Source organism: Motacilla alba, chromosome 1 (assembly GCF_015832195.1).
Source record: "Motacilla alba alba isolate MOTALB_02 chromosome 1, Motacilla_alba_V1.0_pri, whole genome shotgun sequence".
Classification (NCBI taxonomy): Eukaryota; Metazoa; Chordata; class Aves; order Passeriformes; family Motacillidae; genus Motacilla; species Motacilla alba.
In genome coordinates this window covers 39,300,026-39,322,127 of record NC_052016.1, presented here as the reverse complement: position 1 = coordinate 39,322,127, position 22,102 = coordinate 39,300,026, and the positions used below count along the sequence as shown (strand labels likewise).

The 22,102-nt window shown below is 43.7% G+C and overlaps 1 protein-coding gene across 10 annotated transcripts in view; it reads left to right on the top strand.

The window, feature by feature from the left end:
- The first annotated feature begins 5,665 nt into the window (after positions 1-5,665).
- Positions 5,666-22,102, top strand: part of PAK1 (p21 (RAC1) activated kinase 1) — a 76,366-nt gene continuing 59,929 nt past the window's right edge. The window contains exon 1 of one of the 10 annotated variants that reach the window (XM_038136512.1): positions 5,666-6,159. The gene's annotated coding sequence lies outside the window, so the exon portion shown is untranslated. The other 9 variants (XM_038136476.1, XM_038136432.1, XM_038136495.1 and 6 more) reach the window with 9 other exon arrangements.

The window sequence follows — 22,102 nt, the reverse complement described above, 5'->3', positions numbered from 1 at the left end:
GCCGTGACACTGGAAGTGAAAACTCTCCGGAGGCATTCTTTAAAAAGTTAATAAAGAGAGGAAAAGCTAATTGATTTTAAAATTATCTTTATTATTATTTTCCTTGTATGGTAGCCCAATAAACTTGAGGAGTCTCTAATGAAAGGTAAATTTAGTGCACTCTTCTTTTTCCACACTTCTGGAGCTCTGTCCCCTTGATGTTAGGCTTTCTTTTTTATTTCTCCCCACTTATAGGTAAAAGAAAAAAATAGCATAGTTCAGAATAATTTGGATTGATTTAAGTTTCAGTAGTATTATTCTTGTTTTCTTACTGGTTCAGCAGGAATCGTTAAGCCCAAGAAATGCGTAAATCTGTTTCTACCGTGTTCTTCCACATTCTCACAGAGGAGGATTTTTCTTGTCATAAACCACAATAAAATGAATGGAAAAGTGATTCTTAGTGTTTCTTATAAAGCCATTGCAATTCTGTAAGCTGAATCCTGGAAGGAAAACCTGTCATAGACTTGTCTGTTGGGAAATCTGTTCTAGGTAGCAAATTTACATTTTGGGCAGTATTAATTTTTTCTGATTTTTTTATATTAAGGAAAGAAAATTAGAGTCATGGTTCTGGGACAGTGCAGAGAACCAGTTCACACCTGAGGCCAGGGCAGTCACCCAAACAGTTCTAAGAGGGCTGTGCCCCACAATTTCAAAGGCCAGGTCCTTGTACTGGTGGCTGAACAAGAGCCAGCAACCATAGATTGTTCTGTGATTTCTGCAGGTATTTTGTCACTTGGGGGCCAGGCTCTCATGTGTTTGAGATATTTGCCTGCCTGCCATTACTATGTTACTTTCCACACTTCCTTCATTGGCAGCAATTCCTTCATGCTCCAAAGGCCCAAGTGAATGAGCAGTATTTACGACCTCCTCCTTCCCTCCCCTCCCTCTCAGCAGTGCCCCTCTTGCTCTCTCTGGGTGCCTCATTCTTTGTCTGCTGCTGCCTCTGTTTTGTAAAGCAGAGCTGCTGCCATGATTCTTCACTACAAAAGTGGTGGAGCACTGGAATGGGATGGCCAGCAAAGCAGTGGATGCCCCATTCCTTGGAAGTGTTTGAGGCCAGATTGGATGGTGCTCTGAGCATCCTGGTCTAGTGGAAGGTGTCCCTGCCCATGGCAGGGGAGCTGGAACAAAATGGTCTTTAAGGTCCCTTCCCACCCTAACCATTCTAGGATAATTTCCAGTAAAGATGGGACATGGATCCCTAAAAGAGTGTCTAGACTGCATTCACATCCTTGCCTTAGGCTGGTTGGTGGGATCAGGGAGGAAAGGGACTTTCAAAGTGAGGTGAATGATTAAATAAGGCTGGGAGGTGGAAGGAAGGGGAAAGGAGAGGAAGTAGGAATGAGAAGATGTTTCTTGATACAGCTAAAGAAGAATAGGGGCAGGCAGGGATAGGTGTTTTTTAGACTGCAGGCAGAGGGAAGTTTGATGTAGGGAACCATAGCTATGACTGCAGTTGGGAGATTGAAAGACAAAATTCTGAACCAAATTCCTGTTTTTGGAGCACGTCAGTACTGTTTTTAATATCTGAAATCAGGCTCTTCTGTTACAGCACTCTTCTCCACAGATTATTGCACAGTGCAGGATTTACAATACAAATGGTCAGCCTGTAGTGTGAATTCTTATAGCTCCAGTGACTGACTCAGTGCGTTTGAAGTTTATACCTTCACCCACAAAGAGAAGCTTACAGCATTTAAATACATTTTTTACCTAAGATTACCAGTGCCTAGTAATATTTTTCCAAAACCCAAACGATTAAGATTATTGAGAGAACATACAAAACCTAAGACAAAGCCGTGATTCTGTACAGCTCCAAAGAAACTCACAGCGCAGGGTAAAACTCCCCCCTTGCTTTTAAGCTTGAATTAGCAGCATGCCTCAAAACTCAGATATATGTGCTTAAATTCAGCTGCTAGCTAATGAATCAAAGACTGACCTCACTGTTAAGCCATTGCCCATCTGTATTTTATGACTTCCAGAGATACACAAGGCTTCCAGAATCAAACAGTCATTTGTGGCTTCCCTAGTATTCTCCGACTTGCTGACTGCTCACCAAAGCACTGAGTGCTCTTAGCTGTCTCTGTGCAATTTCCTGGCTAAAGGAGATCTGGAATGTAAAAGTGTATTCATCACCAGAGGTTTTGCAAGATTCCAGGACTTCAATGAAGCGGTAAGAGATTATTTAAAATTGGAATGGCATGAAGGTTCCTCTGAGTTTTCATGAGTTTTCAACCAACTATAGGGTAACTTAACCAACAAGTGAGTAACCCATAAGAAGAAGCAGAATTATTTGGGCTTTAAACATCCAAAAAAAAAAAAAAAAAAGCACCAAGTTGTAATTACTGTTATACCAGACAGATCCTGACCCTTTACTGTGAGCTTCTCGGTACAGAAACAGAGGACTAAGTGGCAAGTGGGAACGTGTACAGTATGATGCCTTAACCATTTATCCAGAGTGAAACAACTGCAGAGAGTCAAATACTGAGAAATGTTTTTGCATAAGCTGGATTTTCGACTTCAGTGCTAAGATCAAAAAGTGTTACCCAGAGCCAGCTTTGCTAAAATGGTGACGCTGGTTCTTACTCCTGTATTTGAACTCATTCTAGGGCAGAGAAATCATAGCAAACCTTTCTACAGGATAGTAGGAGGTGCATGCCCCTTTAAAATATGCATCAGAGGTAATGTGCTATTTGTATACATTTTGGAAATTATTTTAACTTCTGTTGTGGTGGGTATTACATACCATCTAACATCAGGATATATAAGATACGAACCAGATGATACTCTGTGCTAGTCAGGCGTTCTGGCCTGTTTTTTATTTTTCACTTTGCTTTTCTGGCACTAAAACTCCTTAAAATTTACTGAGGAAATGAAAGATTGTTGATGTTGTGCTTTTGTGTGTTTGTTTAGCAAAAATATTTGTGCATCATAGATTTGTGTCCAGAAACACATTCCTCACTGCGTTAGCATACTGCATTATCTAGACAAAATGAAAAGGAAATAGTTGTGATTTGAAAGTGTTTTACATATATTTTGCAGAGCTGTACAAACTTATGATATGTAGGGCAGTGATAAATCATAGTCTGTCTTCTTCTTCACTTCACACCACTATAACAACATTACTTTGCTGGATTGACTTCTGATTTACTGGGTGAGAAACCTCCAGGCAGTAGTATGCTGACCCACCATCACCTTCAGTTTTGCTTGCTGGTGCTTGCTATTTCTTCATCTTCACAGTAAGATATTTAGCTGAGCAACCTTGTAATTTTGTGTTGTATAACTACAGGACTCCATTTTTCTTTTTGTCTTTTTCCTTACCTTCCTACTAAAATCTAGAGACCTGTAATTAGTTTTCAAGTCATTAATGAACTCTTTTTTCTTCCATGTGGGCTGAGCCAAATTTGTCTCTCTTTGTTTGAGCAGATTAAATGAGTGGACAGGTTATTGCAGGTGACTAAGTGGGCACATCCTAACAAGTTACTGTCCCTCAGCTAAGCTTCAGCTCCTGTGGTTTCACATGCTCTTGTGTTCCTCCTGCATCGTGTCAGCCAAGGTATTTGGGGATTTGATCTGCTTAAAAACACCTAGGAAAACTCCTAGGTGGACCAGTTCTTTGATCCCTTCCATTACATAGCTGCACAAATAGCTGTGTTGGCACAGTGCAGGGAGTAGCTCAGGAACAGAGATGCACAGCAGAGTAAGAGCTATTGATACTGGTGCTGCTGACAAAGAAGAAATCATCAGGCTGTGCCCCATAGCAGTGTGCTGCTTGTTCTGCTGTGTGTCTGAAGGGGAGGAAAACACAGCTCTTATGTGATCACTGTGAAATCGATCGTTCAACTGAGTTGGTCTTTGAGGCTGGGGTCTGGTGCCAGACTTCTTCCCACAGAACACAGGAGACCCTTTTGAGGTGTAAGAAATCCCCTTTTTCCTCCATATTGGAAAAGAGCCATCTGACTTGTACCTGACTGCAAGGCAAGATGGATGCTTTGCCTGAAAACCCCTGAACACTTAGCTGTGAGTGCTTAGAAATGCAAATAGAGAGATTTACATTTCACTCATTCCTTTCTGAAGTACCAAATTCTGGTTTGCAGTAGTAGCTTTCTATCCTGTTCTTATGCTGTTCATGGATGTCTTCCTCCTTTTGTTCGGGAACTCCCTCTGAAATATCCAACAATAGTTTCAAACAAATGAGTCTTGAACTTTGGGTAAATTCAGAAATCTCTAAGTATTGTAATTCCTGGATATCCCATTAAGATTCCACATTACTACCCAGTAGGAAACTAGCAAAACGTAAGGATTCTTAAGGTTTTGGTGAGATTCATTGGCAGCAAATATACGAAGGTTTAATCTAAAGAATTTCTGAACTGAGTTAACCTATGCATTTATTCTTCCTCAGCTGTCTCTTCTCAAGGCAGAACACACCCAGTTCCCTCAGCCTTTCCTCATAAGAGAGATGCTCCTGTCCCCTCATCATATTTGTAGCTCTTTGGGCAGGTGCTTTGGGCAAACACTATGGTTACACAGCCCACTCCAGGAGCTCCATGTTTCTCTTGGACTGAGGAGCCTGGCACTGGTCACAGCACTCCACGTGGACCTCTCCAGGGCTCAGCAGAGTGCAGTATACCAGGTGTATATCGACCAGGCCTTAGGTCACCCACTGCAGTTTCCTGACTTATCCATTCTCCATGTGGTTGAATGAATGTATTTGGTAAAACATCTTGTCAAACAGGCATGTTTATGGAGTATTTTGGGCTGTTCTCTTGTCTGGCTTCAAAATTTTTTTTTTTTAATTGTCAGCGTGCATCCATGTTTCTGAAAAGATTTTGGAATTTCAAGCATGGTACAAAAGGAAGTAAGTCACTCTTCAGCTCTCAGTTCAGGGCCAAAGGGTAACTCTTGGGTTTTAACTCCAGTTTTGATGGAGCCCACTTTATGGATCCAGCATTTAAGCTGAGCTGCATGGCTTTTGCCTCAGTTCGTTCCCTCCCCCCCAGCGGCAATCCTGTAAACTCTCACGTATCTCTGGGATTCTTGACACAGTCTGATCCTGTCTTTGAAGTGATGGGACTGATACATATTACCCTGAACTACATAAAAACCTTTGTGCTGCAACCAGGCTACGGGCAGAGGATGCTTGAGGGATCTCATGCAATCTGCCCGCGTGCGTGGATTTGAATCCAATGTTAAATGTATCCAACTGAGGGAAGTTCTTCCAAGTGCGCAATTCCACAGCAGGTTCAGCTGATTGAAATCAGCTCTGTGGCATTCCCACTCTCCCTATCAGTCCCAGACTCGAATTCTCGCTTCCTCCATTTGTTTACTTTTGCGATGTTAATTTTCTGCTGGTTTAGCTCCCGAACAAACTTATCACGGGAACTGATAAATGTTGGTACAAGGGGGAAGGGCGAGACTGTGGCAGCGCAGTCCTAATCTGTCGCGTGTAGGGCATGCTGTCTCGGTATAAAGCTTGTCTCCCTTTTGCCTGTAACTACCTGCTCCACTTCAACATTTCACCTTCGCACATCTAGAGAGCACGGTCCAAGAACACCTCAGCATGCCCGTGCTCTCTTCTCGAGAGCCCTGCGCTGTACGTGCAGTCAAACCCCTCCTCTTTTCCTTTCCAGGCACAGCACAAGCGCTGAGCCGAAAACTCCCGTTAACTAGGGTGACAAGTTTCCAGAAAGCTTTGGATCACGGGGAGAGGGGACACCCGGATCCCGGCAATATAAGGTATAGACGCCTCGGCTTGTGCAACACAGCAGCAGGGCAGAGCCCATTTTATTCTTGCCTTTTTTGGCTCTGCACGCACACAGACCTCGGCACAATGGAGCCGGCTCCGCGATAGCGCAGCAGATACGAGCAGCAGAAGTAAAGTCATCGCAGCGCCGCTCGCCAAGGGTGCAGTTGCCGGCGACCCCCTCCCCGCGTGGCAGCTCCGCTGATGGCGTGATCACCAAAGACTCCTACGTCCCAGGCAGGCCAGTGCCGCTCCCGCCCTCTGCCCGGCGGGGCCGCGGGGCTCCGGGAGCCGCCTGCAGCCGCAGCACGGCCGGAGCACCGCCCGCGGCTCTCCGAGGCGCACCACGCTCCGGGGTCCCGATCTGCCGCGCCGCGAAGGTACCACCCCCCTCCCAAAAAAACTTTCCACCGCGGGCCACTCGGCTGCGATGCCGCGCCCCGGCCGCCGCCGAGCGGAGCGGGAAGGACCTGCCCCCTAGCCCTCACCCCCTCCCCGCTCCGTTCCCCGCCCCGGCGGGCCCGGCTGCCCACCTTGGCGGCAGGGGGGCTGCGGGGCGGGCCCCCCGGAGCCAATGGCCGCGGCAAGGCGGGCAGGGTGCGAGGGGCGGCGCCGGGCCGACGATAGGGGCGGTGTGGGCAGCGGGGCTGGGCGGGGAGCCGGGGGAGAGCCGGGGGAGAGCCGGGCAGCACCTTGCGGCGGGCGGAAGGTGAGTCCCGCCGAGCCGGGGAAGGGGATTTCCTCGCTTGTTTTGTAACCGGGAAGTTTGCGCAGGGGTTGAGCGGACTAGTGCGTTCTTCTTCAGCCTTTCTCTTCCTCCCTCATTTTGAAATTTTCTTTTAGAAGAGGGTACTGACCCTGCCTTCTCCCTCCTGCCTTCCCCCTCCTGTCTCCCCGCTCCTGCCTCCCCGGCTCATTCATTTAACAAAGGGAGTTGTTCTCAGCCCCCGGGCTTTGCGAGCGGGGAGCACTTCGGGGCCGCCTGTTTGAGGTCCCGGTGCAGAGGTTGGGGTGGAATCGGGGCTCAGCCCACAGTTCTCGCCGGGCACCCCGTCCTGGCTTCGGCTGGAGGGGCGGGCGCTTTGGGCCAGCACAAAGAATTGAGTAGCTGGACCCATGCTGGGCGATGGGGTGATGAAGCCTCGGGCTTTGTGGGGCTGGTGAAGGAGGGATGGAGAGGTGGGAGCTTGTCTTTTAACCCCTCCGCCCGCGGGTGAGTACGAAATCGTGGCTTTTTTTGCTAGTAAAGTACTTAAAAGCAAAGCTGAACTTTGAGATCGTGGCATAATTCAGATTGGAGGGAACGTCAGGTGGTCTCTAATCCGGCCTCCTTCAAAGCAGGGGCTTCTGCCTGGGGTCTGGGGAGCAGTGCAGGGACATCGGAGATGGGTGGCACCTCTGGGTGCTCTTGAATGCACCTGGAGCTCGATGGAGGAGGCAGCACTAGCAGGACGAGACTTCAGAGGCAGCAGCGCTTCTGTCTTCTGCTGTGCATGGAAATGCCCCAATCCACAGCTCTCCCATGCCTGCAATCCCTGGTCTTGCTGCTTTTGTTATCCAGAGGGCTTAAAATTCATGATTGTTGGGAATAGCTGGCTCCATCCGTATGTGTGTCACGGTGCATCTGCTCCTGCTGAGCATTACTTGATTCTTATTTTCACATTGCCTCCAGGAGTTTTTTTCTTCAGAAGCAAGATTTATAATTAAGTGTCAAAACCTGGCTTTTGCTTGGGACTGGCTGTAAGGCGTGTACTTTCTGTGGTAATTATGGATGAGAGATGGATGTGTGTAAGAATAACCATAAAAGCTGTTCAGTTAGCCACGCTTTCCATTTTCAAAGTGAAAGCAGGTATTGTAGCTGGGGGAAATGGCTGTGTCGGGCACAGACGGAAGAATGTTTGTTTTCTTTGCTCGCAATTACTCTTTGCCCAGTGGCTTACAGATGCCTTTCACTGAACCTCCTCCCCTTCTCCATACCTGGAGTTTCCCGGTGCTGTGCACATTACCTGGCCGAGCAGGGAGCATCTTCCTGTCTGCTGCTCCAATATCTCTTAGTGTGGGTGTGCTGGTCTTGCTCTCAGCTTTATAGGGTAAGGCTGGAAAAACTCCTCCTTGTGGAACAGTTTGCATATGTGTCCACTGGATGCTTGGAGACTGCTTTTCCCTGTGCATTTTTTTGTGGGTAAGTCAGAGAAGTGAAGCTCATCTCTGCACAGGGAACAGAAGGTATGGTGGGAATTTGAGTATGTTTAAATACTGATTTTATTTAACTCTGTGTTGCCTGTCTTGTGCCACAGAGCAGAATTTGTTCGTAGCCGTACTGTATAATAAAGCCGGAGTCTAAGACTGGACAATAAACTGCCAGGTGATTTTTTTAGCCTTTTTTTGAGTCCTGCATCTTTAAATGGGATGATATAACTGCCATTCTTTGATTTGGAAATGAAAGCCAAAAATAAACTTGAGGAAGAAAATGCTCTTGTAGCATGACAGCAAGAATGCTTTTACTGCTTTCTGAGGAATACTATGTGCTCTGGATGTTGCTCAGAAAAAGAAGAATAGGGAAAAGTGAGGCTTTTATTTTACACTTTTCTGTGCATCATGGGGATATAGGAAGAAATATGTGACAAGTCCAATATAACTGCCACAAGTGAAAATATATTCCTTGTTTATTGTGTTTCTGACTGCCTTGCTTGCACTGGGTTGAAAACTGATGCTAGCTCTCTTTGCTTGAGAGGTCAAAGAACTGTTTTATTATCCTTTTCCACGTCTCCTTTTCTCTCAGCTTTGATTCCAATGCATGAATTTCACCAGTTTGCTGACTAGCGTCTTGTCTTTTTATAAATGTGAACTGCAGTGTGGTTTCTTTTCTTCTTTTTCCCTTTTGTGCACCTGTCTCACTTCCTTGGTGTGGGAAGCTTTGTAATTTCAAAAGCTTGTTGCTATGATCCAATTTCCTTATATGCTTAAGAGTGTACGGAACAACCTAGAGCTGAAATAAACTTTTCTCAGTTGAAAAATACAGAAATGATCCAGAGCTCCACCCTCAAAGTGTTCTGGTTTTACAGTTCACCCTGTCAACAGCAGATACCAGAAGCAAATAGACTTTGTAAAAGGAACTGACCAGTCTTGATGAGGATGTGCAAGACACAGACTGAAACTAGACCACTAAAAATCAGCCATATTTCTTAAAAGTCTAGTCAGCCACTAGCCCTCTGACAGGTAAAATAATGCCTACTGTTGGCTTTTTACCTCTATGGGAAGGGAAAATAATAGTGTGTACCAGAATTGTGCTGTGTCAAAGAGTGTTTTTCTATACTTGGCAATGAGCCGAACTAATTTTCTCAGCCTGATGTCTTGGCTTGTATAGGAATTGAGGACAATGTAAGCATGTTCTGCTTGATGTTGAGGGCTTGCTCTTGTAGAAAAAATAGTCCAGTGTGTGACTCTTGTTATGCACTTGCACAGCTCTCACCTGGGAGGAGCTGCTTTGCGCCCCTGTTCCCAGAGATGGGAATGGCTAGGTTCATTCCCTTTGGTGTCAGCAGAACTGTGACTGTCAGCCAGTGCTCACTGATGTAGCACAGAAGTCAGGGATCAGTTTTTCCTATCTGATGTTTAGGCACATGATGCTCTTTGGGAATGAATAGGTTAAAAGTACCTAATGCTGCTTGTACTAATCAGGTTTTTATGCAAACTGAAGTTCGAGTTTGAAATTCCTGCCCTTGGGTGCAGTTATCCACACCATGTGCAGATGGGACGTTGTGGCTATGAGGGGTAACACTGAGTGCTCCAGTGGTGATGACTGCTCCTGGCTTTGTGCAGGAAAGGGAGCTGACTTTTGTCCTGTCTCACCTCAGGCACATCCTCAGAGCTGTGGATGTCTTTGGGTCCTTCCATGGTCTGTCTTCTTTTTGGCACATGACACTGGGGTGCATGTCAATTTCAGGGCCCTTCATGGGATCCATTTGATGAAAACATGGATGCTCCAAGCTCAAAACATGGTTGCTCTGAGCCGAACATGTCTCCCCAGGCTCCCAGTATGATCTGCAGAGAGAAAAAGGCTCTTTTAAGATGTGCCTTGTGTCACCCTCCTGTAGGTATTTTTAAAATCGGTCAGAGAGTTGCACTCTAAAAATGCCAATTCCTCTTGTAGTCTCCTCTGTCTCCCATGTGTTGTGTTGTATATTGGAGCAGCTGAGAGGAGTTTTACCTGCTCCTCTCACTTTGGGGATGCAGGCAGCATTGCTAACAAATCCATCAGCAAAAACACTGTTGGAGTGCAGCTTTCCCCCTTTCTCTTAATTTTATTTTTTTTGTTGGGTTGGGGAAAGAGGAAACAAAAAAAAAAGCCATCTGAGAAGTGGATTTCCAGGGGAATTTGAAGAAAAAGTCCAAGTATTCAGTTCTGTTTTGTGTACTAATACACTCTTTCAGGCTGGCAATCCAAGTGTTCTGGCTTCCACTTGTACACTATCAATCTCTTGTGTGTAGTCTGAGATGCAGGTTAAACAATAACTTCCCCTCCATAGTTTCTTTCCTTATTGCAATCTCTACTCTTTGGACTTGCCATATAGCAAGTTTGTTTTACTCTTAAGCTGGTATAACTGCCTTTGAGCCATTCTATTTCTTACTTCCTGTCAGAAGTGGTGCTGAATCGGGCAACCTTGTATCATCTTAGGTTTAAAGAAAGGAAGAGTAAAAGGTGACTGGTGTAGAAAAAAAGGTCCTAATTTGTGAAAATTGGGCCAAATCATAAGACTGCAGAAGTCGTAACCAAATGTACTTTCTGGAAAGAAATAACTTCCACTGAAGTAGCCCTTTGTGATCCCAACTGCTGCGTGAGAGAGACAGTACACAAAATATATTGTGACTGCCTTGAAGCATACGACATCTAGCTGTAAAAAGTTCCTTGATTTCAGTGGGCCTTTAGCTGTGGGGCTGTGAGGAAGTCAAATGGGGAGTATGTACTGCAGGCAGGTGGGACATAAAGACTTATGTCATGCTTTTTTTTTTTTTTTTTCCTTTCTTTTTCCATAAAGTCTGTCCACCTGTAATCTAAAAGGAAAATGGGGGAGGAAAATAATTGCTATTGAGATTGTGAGTGTTTTGGGAATGGAGAAATCTTCCAAGTTTACCTTAAGGCTTTGTTTCCTGCCCTTGTGAGCTTGGTGTGTGTAGTTACAGTGTCTGTCCATGGTTTGCTGCTGATGGCGTTTGATGACTTTCCAGGTGGCAGCAGAGAGAAGGAAAATCAAATACAAAAGGTTAGGAGACAGTTTGTCAGCCTGGCTTGCTAAGGTCACAGCACAGCTTTGAGTTACTTACTCTAAGCATCAGCAGGGCTTTGAACTATCACCTTTCTTAATGACTGTAGTGGCACACCAGTATTTTAGACGATGCTTCCCTTACAAGGCAAAGCCCATTTCTCAGGGCTGATGTTCTATTCATGAAGTGAGAAACATTTTTAATTGAACCAGTGGCTTGCATCATGTGTTTTGTGTTTTTTTCTCCCGTTTTGCATGTAGTGTAATGCAAAATACCTTGTCACTTACTTAGCATAAAGAAATCACAAGGTAGATTATTATTGGTACCTACATATTCCCAAAAGCACATTCTCTGCTGATCCTAAAATAAGAGTGGCTTGGCCTCTTAACCCAATCTCTTCTGTGGAAAGAGTAGAGAAGTGATTCCTTTTGTAAAACTTGTATTTAATTTCCCCAGCTATCTGTAAGTAAACATTATGCAGTTTTGCCAACCAAATTCAACTTGAAGGCTTTGTGCCAGGATGATTCTATGATTTGCCTTTAGTAGGTATTTCAAGAATGTCTTATTTCAATCATGCTTTGAGAGGATAGAAGTCACAGCTGGATGTGGAATTCATGTGCTTCTGGAGTTCATACCTGTTTGGGGTGAAGCAAAACCTGATTTCCTACAGTAGCAGAAGGGAGGGATATTCCAAACCCTCTTTCCCAATTCTCTGCACACTTCTGAAGCTGTTAGATTAATTCATCTCAAGGCCCTGTGCTTACCTGTGTGAGGTGTTTGAGGCTGTTATGGAGCTCTCTAATGCCAGCATGTGTCAAGGTAGAGGAGGGAAAAAAATGAGGCCAGGCTGGTAATGTATCCTCTGCTTTTCTCACTCATTAAACTGGTCACCTGAGCCTGAACTCCTGTGTCCCTTCGCAATAGAAGGTAGATTTGTCAGGTAACAGCTGCAAAGACCAGGGAGTGTACAGCACAAAGAGGGATTAGCAGCAAATGGACACATCAGGATTCGAAATGCAATATTGATTAGCTCATTAAAATTAATAATGCACTCAATTATCAAAGTCCTATTACATTTTGCAGTTCTTCTGGAAATAGAACAATTTATATGTCCTTATCCTTTCAGGAATATCTTACACAAGACAAATTTTAATGTAATTTTCCTCTGTAAAACACAGAATGTGTTAACTTTTAATAGAGCCCAAGTTCATCAGTGTTTTATTTAGTAAAACATTGGTTTTGGTAGGGCAGTGTTTTTAATAGACTCGAAGATGCAGGCATAGTACTAAAAAGTTTATTTTATTGAGAATGATCTAAATTAGTGTCTAATTGGGCTAATGTTGTTTTAGGTAGGGTCAAAAACTAATACTGGCCAATTATAGCAAACTGGATTTCCAATGTGAATTTTTCTGCTTTACTAAGTATTGTGTGGGATTCTTTTTTGTTTTGTTGTGGTTTTTCTTTTCTTTCTTTCTTTTTTTTTTTTTTTTCTTTGAATGCCATCTTTAATAAAAGCTTTGCTTGAGAGGGTTTGAGCCACCTAACATGGGGCCAGTCTTGCTGAAATGAGAAATTGCTCTGGAATACTCAGTTTCCATGCAAGAGAGAGGCTGGAGGAAGATAAAGTCATAGAACTAAGATCCTGGAATGATTGGTAGGTGGATGGCACTTCTCATTGATGTGGTCGTTGTTACTTCTTCTTTCTACAAAAGTTTGATTGATTTTTTTGCCACATTGCTGAGGAGAGCTTATTTTCCTGTTTAACCACAAAGCGTTAACCACAAGCTTATAGCTCACATCCCTCTTTTACCCTGCTGTTGTGCTCATCTTCAGTCCCACTTTGGAATAAGATGTGTGTTCACTTCCAGTGTTGCTTCTCTGGTCTCATGATCACAGGTGGTAACGAAAAAGCTTTGGGAGCTGAACTCAAAGAGAGACCCAGAAATGAAATGGTGATAACACCACACAGTCCTTCATCAAAACCATCGCCTTACTGATAATCAAAGTCATTGGTAAGGTGCTTTGGTAAAATGTATGCAGTTGTGGGTGTGCGTTAAGGTGTTTGATGCTTTCTGTTAAGCTCCAAGATTCTGGAGATGTAAAAGCTATGCAAAAATATGTGTCATATAAAAAAGACTTCTCCCACTCCTATCTGTAGAGAAAATGACAGAATTTGATCCAAATGTGCCTTGAAGACTTAAATAAAGAGATTTAAGCACACAGAGGCTTTGGTTTGAGCCTCCAGTTCCTAATTTTGGGTGAGGAAGTGATGGTATCCACTACCTCTTAGCAGTGAGTTACTAGCATTATAACTGCATTCTCCAAAATCACTGAAGTCTTCACTGAGTAGCACTACAGAAAGTCAGAGAAGTTGTGAGGGAAGGAAGGAAGGAGAGGAAACTGCATCACCAGCAACAAGTATTGTCTCACAATTATCTTGATCTAATATAAAAATTTGCATTTTAATTTCTGGCTCAGAATAATTTCTTATTGTTGCATCAGCCTATATGTCTTGGTAATCAGGTGTCTGGGAAAAATTGCAGTCTCTTACATTTGTGTGTGCTATAAATTCTTCTAAATTTTGACTCCCGTGGTAGCAGAGAGAATGAGTAAAAAGGCTGTACCATATTCACAGCAATCAGCAGGGGTCTCATCCACCACCATGCCACAGCCAAAAGACTCTGAAGAAGTGAGACTGGAAGTACATTTCCAGGCCTGCTTCAATTGCTTTGCATATATTCCTAAACCAGATTTTAAAGAGTATAAATAAAATGAAACTGGCATTTTATCTGGAGCTGTAACCTCCAGTGTCAGACTTGTGTCTCTTGCCATTTCTGGGTGCCCTGACAACAATACTGAAGTGTGGATGGGGGAACTAACTTTTGTATTCTTCCTGTTTGGTTTCTTTTCTCTGCTTTCATTCCTTGATCGTATTTCTTAAAGCATTGTTTCTTAGTTTGTTGGTTTTCCTTTTGCCTTTCTACAGAAACCTTGTTCATCTCCTGCCTATCTTTACTTTCCCTGGCCGCTCATAAGAAACAGATGAGAAACAGATTCCTCATACTTCTGTGATCCTGAAAATACTGGGCAAGCACAGATGAGCAGCAGGGAGGTGAAATATTTTGTCCTCCACCCCAGCACAAAGCATCTTCTTTGGAGCTTGGGAGGAGGATGAAGACTGGATAGTGGAACAAACCCATTATCTTCCCCTATCTAGCAGGTAGTTTTGGCGATGAGATATCTGGAAATATTTAAATCTATAGATTTCATTAGAAAGGCTGAGGAGGTAAGGGTAGGGCTGGGAATGACAAAAGCAGGACTTGATTCAAGAAGAGAAAGCAAACAATTCAAGATTCCTTCAGGGCTCTCATGCAACACAGAAAATATGCAACAGTGTATTCCTCTGTGTCGGCTGTCTTTCAACGGAGGCAGACGGTCACAGGCGGTGTTTGGATTCCAGGTTCAATAAAGGCACATCCTTCCGTTAGAGGAGGGAAAACAGTGTCACTTGTTAGAATTCAAAATCCATCTCTAAATGCCTCAGTGACTTGTCATCGAGTGACTCACTGCACTGTCATAGTTAGGGCTTCTGCCTTTCACATCCAAGTTATACTTGCTGAAACAGTGTCCTGCCAGCTCATATTGACAGTCCCCCCTCCCAAGCTTGTTTCCAGTTGACTCACAGGGAAGAGGTGATTTGGGGGTGTCAGGGCAGGAGAAGGCTGCAAGGGCAGATCAGAAATCTCACTGCCTTGTAGACTTCAGAAGGCTAGCTTTTCATTTGTTTTGTGTGCCTCTGAAACAAGTCCTTGAGTTGCAAAAGAAAAACATTCAGAAGTGATGAGCTGTAAAAAATTGTAAGAATTTAGTCATTTACTTTGTCCAACCAAAAATGTCTTTTCTTCCAGGCAAAGGCTTCATTTAAAGTTATTTATTACTTTAGAAAAATGCTAATGTTGAAATGCTTTCAGCTTGATCTGCTGCAGCTCATTAGATGATCGTCAAGATAATTTTTTTCTTTATTTAATTCACATAATCAGTTTTATTCTAGGTGATCTTTGTGTTTTCTAAAGAGCCAATTCTTTCTAACACTAGGTACATCCTGCAGGAGCCCTTCCTGCCTACTAATCCAATACTTACTCATCCTGGGACCTAGTCCAAATGCCACCAACAGTGTTTGTGTGAGCTTTTTTTGTTTGTTTCAAAAACATTTCATCACATGATGACATATGGCAGCATTAAATGTGTAAACATACAGTTTAGGATGTAATTGTCATGAAGATGAAAAGAATCTCACCTGAGCAGCAAGTGGCTTTCTGCTTTTTACATCATACCTGCTTTAAATTTAGTATTACAGTGGATGCTTTGTGTTTCTGATGATGTTGGTTTTTGAATCCCACCCTGTTATTTTGGCTCAGTATCGAGGAGCAGTGACTTCAACAAGGTGATCTCATCCAATGTGTGGTGTAGCTCTGTTTGTTTTTGAAGGCTTGAGATGCTGTTCCATCTGCACTTCCTGTAGCTGTAGGTAAATCATCTGAAATCCAAGATGATGAGCGTGCCTGATCTCTGTTCTCTGAATCTCCTTTCTCATGAGTTCATGTGCTTCCCTTCCATGATGGGGCTCTTGTGAGCATTTTTTCTTTTTATTGGGGTATGAATGGGGTGAGCAGGGAAAGGGTTCTCTGTAAACATAACTTGTGCTAGTTTCAGCATAAAAACTCTCTCTGTGATGGCTCTAGATTGCTAATGAATTAACTACAAATTTTGGAGGAGAGTGTGGTTGACTTAAGATTCTTCTCAACTAGCATGTAAGAAGCTTGTGTTTTGCTTTTTTTCTGAAAACCACTCTTGCGCTCCCCTCCTCCCCCAAACTATAAAGCAAGGATGTGGTCATTGGCACCTGTTTTCCTTTTGATGTGGTCAACTCAACATTAAAAGTATAATTCTGAACTTGCATTTTCTTGGAGACTGAGTGCATGATGAAAGGACAGGAGGGATCTCTCTCCACCTGCTGGGAGTGTGCTCTTAGCTTGAGTTTCTTAGGAGCTGAGATTGGAGGATGAAGCTTGACACAGCTGAGCTCATCGTGGCACACAGCCATCCAAAGGCAAGGGTGCTTTTCCCTTTCAGCACTTGGCTGTGGGCTGACCTGGCAGGAAACTTTGCAAAGCAGTATGAGTGACTGTAGCTGTGGTGTAGTATTAAAAGATCACGGAGCTGCCTGCAGGTCTGAGCGCTGGAAGTAAGGTCTGTGAGACACACGGTGAGATCTAGCAGCTCCTCAGAACTGACGCTTAAGTAAGTGCCTTTTTACTCTGCCGTTGTGATACCTGCTGTATACAGCTTTTTATTTTGCTTATTTTGTTCCTACATCCCTCTGTCCCCAAGCTCTCTGAACCTCTAGCACCTGCCCAGTCAGCTCCTGAGGGACCTGCTTATGCTGCAGAACTGAAAGTCCTTAGTGCATATAGAATTATAGAATTGCTTGGCTTGAAATGACCTTAAAGATCATCTAGTTTCAACCCCCCTGCCATAGGCAAGGAATCTTTTACTAGAGCAGGTTACTCAAAATTCCATCCAGCTTGATCTTGAGCATTTCCAGGGATGGGGCATTCACAGCTTCTCTGGGCAACCTGTGCCAGTGCCTCACCACTTTTATAGTAAAGAATTTCTTCCTAATATCAAACCTAAAACTAGCCTTCTTCAGGTTAAGTCCATCCCCAACCTTGTGCTGTCACTCCATGGCCTTGTCAAAAGTCCCTCTCTAACCTTCTTGTAGCCCCCTGTTGGTACTGGAGGGGGCTTTAAGGTGTCCCTGGAGCCTTCTCTTCTCCAGGCTGATCAGCCCCAACTTTCTCAGCCTTTTGATTTTGACTCTTCTCTAGTTGGTTCTCTGTCTTTAATAAATGTCTTTGTGAGAAAGACCCTGACAAAAAAATCACGACTGGATCATGTATTTCTCCCCCATCCCATTGTTCTGTTGCTCTGAATCCTGCTTTGATTCCATATGGAGGAATAATTCTTGTAATCCCTGCCATGCTGTAGGGACTTCTGTGCTTTGCCTAGTGGGTTCATTTGTTATGTAGCAGAGCACTTTTGGATTTTCCCATCACCTATCTGGATAATGTCTTTTGTCGTGTAAGTGTTCTATGTATTCTTGAGAAGCTTTTCAGAATTGAGAGAATGATTATAAGCTGGGCCCAAACTTCTTCTGGTGTTCAGCTGGAGATATATTTTTACTCTGAGACAGAATTAAGTTGCTAATGCAGCAGCCAGTCTCAAAAAATTAAATAATCCTACTGTTTTGCTGTTCCCCTTCTACCTTGCAGTCCTCCACTTCATAGCCAAAGTGCTATAGTGTAGGAGTTGTACAAATGTTTGATGGCTTTTTCATGGAGGTGCTGTGATTCTTTGTCACCTTCTTCTTAAACACTGGCAGTACAGGCTCACAGTGAGCATAAAACACAACTGTGCTGAAGAAATAATATGCTTAGTTTTGTCATACAGGTGTAAAGGGCAAACAGGGAAGCAGCAGGCACTGGAGGAGTAGGAAAGCATATTTCTGATATAGCATAATGTAATTTTATCTCTGAATACCTTGCAATGTATATAGAAATAATTCAGCAACATCTGTGCCTCAGAATTCATAGCCAAGATGAAAACAAAGCTTTCATCTGGCAAGAACTGTGCAGCAGGTATTTGGTAAGATCTGTCTGGCATGAAGTAGCAAAAGCCAAAAGTTGTGGAGGGCTTTTTCTTTTTTTCCCCTTTTTCTTGTCTTTCCCCCCTGCCCCCTTCTTCTTTTTATTTTCCGTTTTTTTTTTTTTTTTTTTTTTTTCCTCTCCCTAACCAGGAGGCATAACTCTATCCGTAGCCTGTGTGTTTCAGTGGGAACATTCAGGGACTGTCTTAGCAGCACTTGAGAGCCTAACCTTGAGAACAAAAGTAGTGTTTCATGTGGTTACGTACTAAAAGATGTGGGTAGGCATCTAGTGGGAATCCAGAAAGCGCGTGGGCGCTTGATTCCCTCGGAAACTGTTGGGATTTGGCACCTAAGCTGGTGAAGTATTTTAAAAAACTCCTCAACATCTTTCTGAAAATTGGGACTGATGTTGCTAATCAGTGTGAAGAGTGGGGGGATTTTTTTATTGTGATGTAATGGTGGCTTTGATCTTTGTTACTTTCTAGTAGATAAACAGAAGGAAGTTGAAGGAAAGCAACAGAAGTGACTTTGGGATTGGAGGGATTGACGCAAGAGAAGATAAAAGCTATGTACTTGTGTAGTTTTTATAAAATGAGTGGGAGGGCAGGACTGCTATGGGCTTCTGAAGGGTATAAATGCCAGGGAATGGAGGGCGTGGAAGAAAGAAACTGAGTCTCTTCTCTGCAAGTGTTTGTACAGGCAGGTAGCCTCACACACAGCCTCATTCAAAAGGAGAATTTTCATAGAACCTTGTGAGTGTCACAGGGACATGCTGCTGAGGAACAGAAACACTTTGTGTGGCAGCAAGGAAGGTACCTGCTTTAGTAGTTCAGTAAGGGTAAACCACTAAAATCTGCAGTTGTTTGCCCCTTAGATTGGTTTGCATCTATAAATATCATCACATCACACAAAAGCTGCTTCCCATTTGTGCCAGCCTTCCCAGACAGGAGGAGCTTTAGGAAACCCTGCTTTAGGCCTCGATAGCTCTTGTCCCAAACTTGGATTGTTAGTGCTTGAATCTCCACCCTGCCTTACAGCTGGCTGCCATGGTGACACAGTTTAATCTCACTGATCTCTTGTGGTATCTGAAACTTTGACCAGGAGGGAAAAGCAGGGTGACAGCTGCTCCAGGGCACAGGTTGGTAGGAGGGGAACACCAGGTAGGTAAAACAGTCTGTCTTGGGACTGTTCTTCTGAGATGTTAGGACATCTCTTATTTATGTCCTAGTGGATATAATATTATATTTATGTGTGAGGATATAATCCAATAAGATTTGGGTATCTTGGGGAATGCTTGATGTCAAAGGTGTAAGAAAGCTACCTGAAGATGATAAAGCATTAGCAGAGAATATCAAGTCTTAACTGCTGGAGGTGTTGGGGATGTTCCTATGTCCAGTGCACTTTTTGTAGCCAATAGATCCACAAACTAATTTGAGATAATTACTAAAGGAAAAATTAGATCAAATAGAGAAATGTTAATAAGTCACCAGAGCAGGATGGCATTCAAGAATCCTGAGGAGCTTGAATGTGAAACTGCAGAACTGCTGGCCAAGCTGTTTAATTTATCACTACAGACAGCCGCTGTGCCAGAGGACTGGGGAGCTGCCAGTGTGATTCCCAACTATAAAAAGGGCTCTAGAGGGGATCCTGGGAACAACACAACAAAGAGTCATGCTACCAGGAATGGAAAGGATCTCTGAATATGTAGAGAAACATTAACTGTTAATGGGAAAGTCAGTGTGGCTTCTGAAAATGAAAATCCTGCTTCCCAATCCCATCAAGTTCTGTGGGGTGGCAATAAGGAAGGGTTGAAGTGGATATAAGATGTTTGGATTTTCAGAAAACTTCTGTCAATACCTTAAGCTTCTTTAAGATTGGAGGAAAGGCATTTTTGTGGTTTGAAAGCCACATGGATAATAGGAAGTAAAAAAATTGGAACAATTTCACATCTTATGATGGAGAGGGAAACATCACTGCAGCAGCAACCACAAAGGCCACCATCCTCAGTGGGAAAGTGATGAATGACACCATTTGGCTTGGGTAAAATGCACCCGTATCTTGTGGGTGGTGTGCAGTTCTGGTCTCCACGTCTCTTGCAGAGCACAGTGGCATTGCAGAAAGGGCAATGAAATGGGCTACCTTCCAAGAAGAAACTAAAATAGTTGAGACTGTCCCATATGGGAAGAAAGGAAGGAACACAGGTTTAAATCACAAAGTCAGCAGGTAAAGCTAATATGAGCCGTCAGCTCTCATGCTTTTACAAACAGGGAACTTTTGATTAAAGATGATGGGCTTTGATTTTAAAATAGGTGGAAGACCATACTAGTGCAGTGGAGAATTGGTGACTGCAGCCTCAGAATAGGTAGAATTTGGTGACAGGCTTTCAGGCACTCCTGTGCACACCTGTGCAGGGCAAATCCTGCTTGCACTTTGCAAGACTCTTGCCTTTGCAAGAATCTCTGCATGACCCTTCCTTTCCCCAGGGCTCTCCTGTGCAGTTTTTCACAGGAAGCAATTATCCAGGTGGCTGGTAAGTGTTTGACACTCCCTTGTGTGCACAATGAGAGATTTTTTTTTTTTTAATTATAAGTGACTTATTCCTCATAGAAGTAATTTTTTTTTTAATGCTGCCTTCAGCAGGGTGTGCATATGAACTTTATTTTAATTAAGGGTGAGGAATCTGTTTTACATAACTACATCCCAGATTCTCATGAGAGAGTGAAAACAGCCCTGAGGGATTGATGAAAAGGACAGTGAATTCGGGTTGCCTCACCGATTGGAGGCCTGATTCCAGTCTCTGAGGTTTTCTGTACCTGTGGGACTTGCTCCAAGCTGGTTGACAGCCAGAGGAATTTAACCAATGCAGAGGCACTGCCTCCTCGCAGCTTTATTTTGGGCCACTAATTTGTGGTTCTGGGCAGATACTGGGATGGTTGTTGCACTTCTGCCTGAGGAGGTTGTCCCTGTGGTGGAGTGGCCAAATGGGATGTGAATCTGCTTCAGAGCCCCTTCAGCCATGTCCTGTTGCTGGCTCAGAACTTCTGCCATGTTGCCTGTTGCCAGGGTATTGTATTGCAACACTTGGTTTACCCTTGGAACGGGGGGGGGGGGGGTGCCTGTTATGATTAAAATGTGATTCCCACCAGCCAAATGAGTTGCTAATTTACTAGCACTACTAATGGGATTGAGTCAAGATGGTTCTCTGAATCTTTGAGAAAGAAAACAAATGGTGCTGGAAGTCACAAACAAATGCTGTTGGCTAAAATTTGTTCAGAGTTGTAAAACCTGGAAGGGACAGGGAGCAGATGAGTAAAATGTTTCTGTACCATTAAGGAGGGAAAATTCAAGGTGTGCGTGTGGCCTTTTGTTTATTTATTTTCCTGTTAAGAAAAAATGTGGTAAAGGTGTTAAAACTCAGCTGTTCCTGGAACTGTATTGGAAGTGGGGCATACAAATAAGAGAGGGTCTCTTTCACTGTGCACAAAGAGAAAGATGAAAACCAAACCACAAACTCTGCAAAGAGGCTAATGAAGTTTGTGAGTCAAACCTGTCATGTTGTTAGCACCTGCTGCTTTCTTGTGGTGACTGAAGCAAGCACCCTTTTCAGAAAGTCTCTCATCATGGAGATAGTTTTGCTCTCCTGTTCTCAGAACCTCGGTGTGTTTGAAGAAGCTGAACTGGTGACAGACTGCACAGCTGAGACCTTCAGCTCGATTCCTGCTGAATCTGGTGGTAGCTGGCAATTTTTTCTGATGCCAAAAGCCTAGAGAGATTTGGCATGATGCCACTGCATGAGGACAATGTTGGTTTTATTCTAGTTCTGCTTCTGCCCCAAGAGTTGGCTCTGGAGAGTGTCTAGAAATTTGGCTTCTCTTACCAGAATCTTACATGAATCAAAGGAGGGTTTTAATACTCAGCTCCTAATGCTTCATTGAAATGGCAGTTCATGCCATTGATCTGAAAAGTGTTTAGAAGTTAAAATTGATGGGAATTAACTGGTGATGCTGGGGCTTTGCAGCCCCAGGTGGGCATCTGCCACTAATCTCCCAGGGAAGGAAGAAACAGATGAATAAGGAGGTGGGGCAAAGATAAGCCTGTGGGAATAGGTGTCCTTCAGCTGTTCAGCAGAGCAACATAAATTAGTGCACTTTAGAGAGAAAGGAATGTGATGGTCGTGTCACAGCTTGGATGTGCTTTGCTTTGGGATGAGTTCATAGGTTGGAGCATGTGCTTTGAGTGGAGATCAACAGATTCAGCCTGATGTGAGATAAGTGGGGAACAAGGTGAATGTCAGTCATGTCAGTCTGAGGGGATGTGCTGAGGGCTTTAAGCACCTCAGAGTGCAGAAGCTG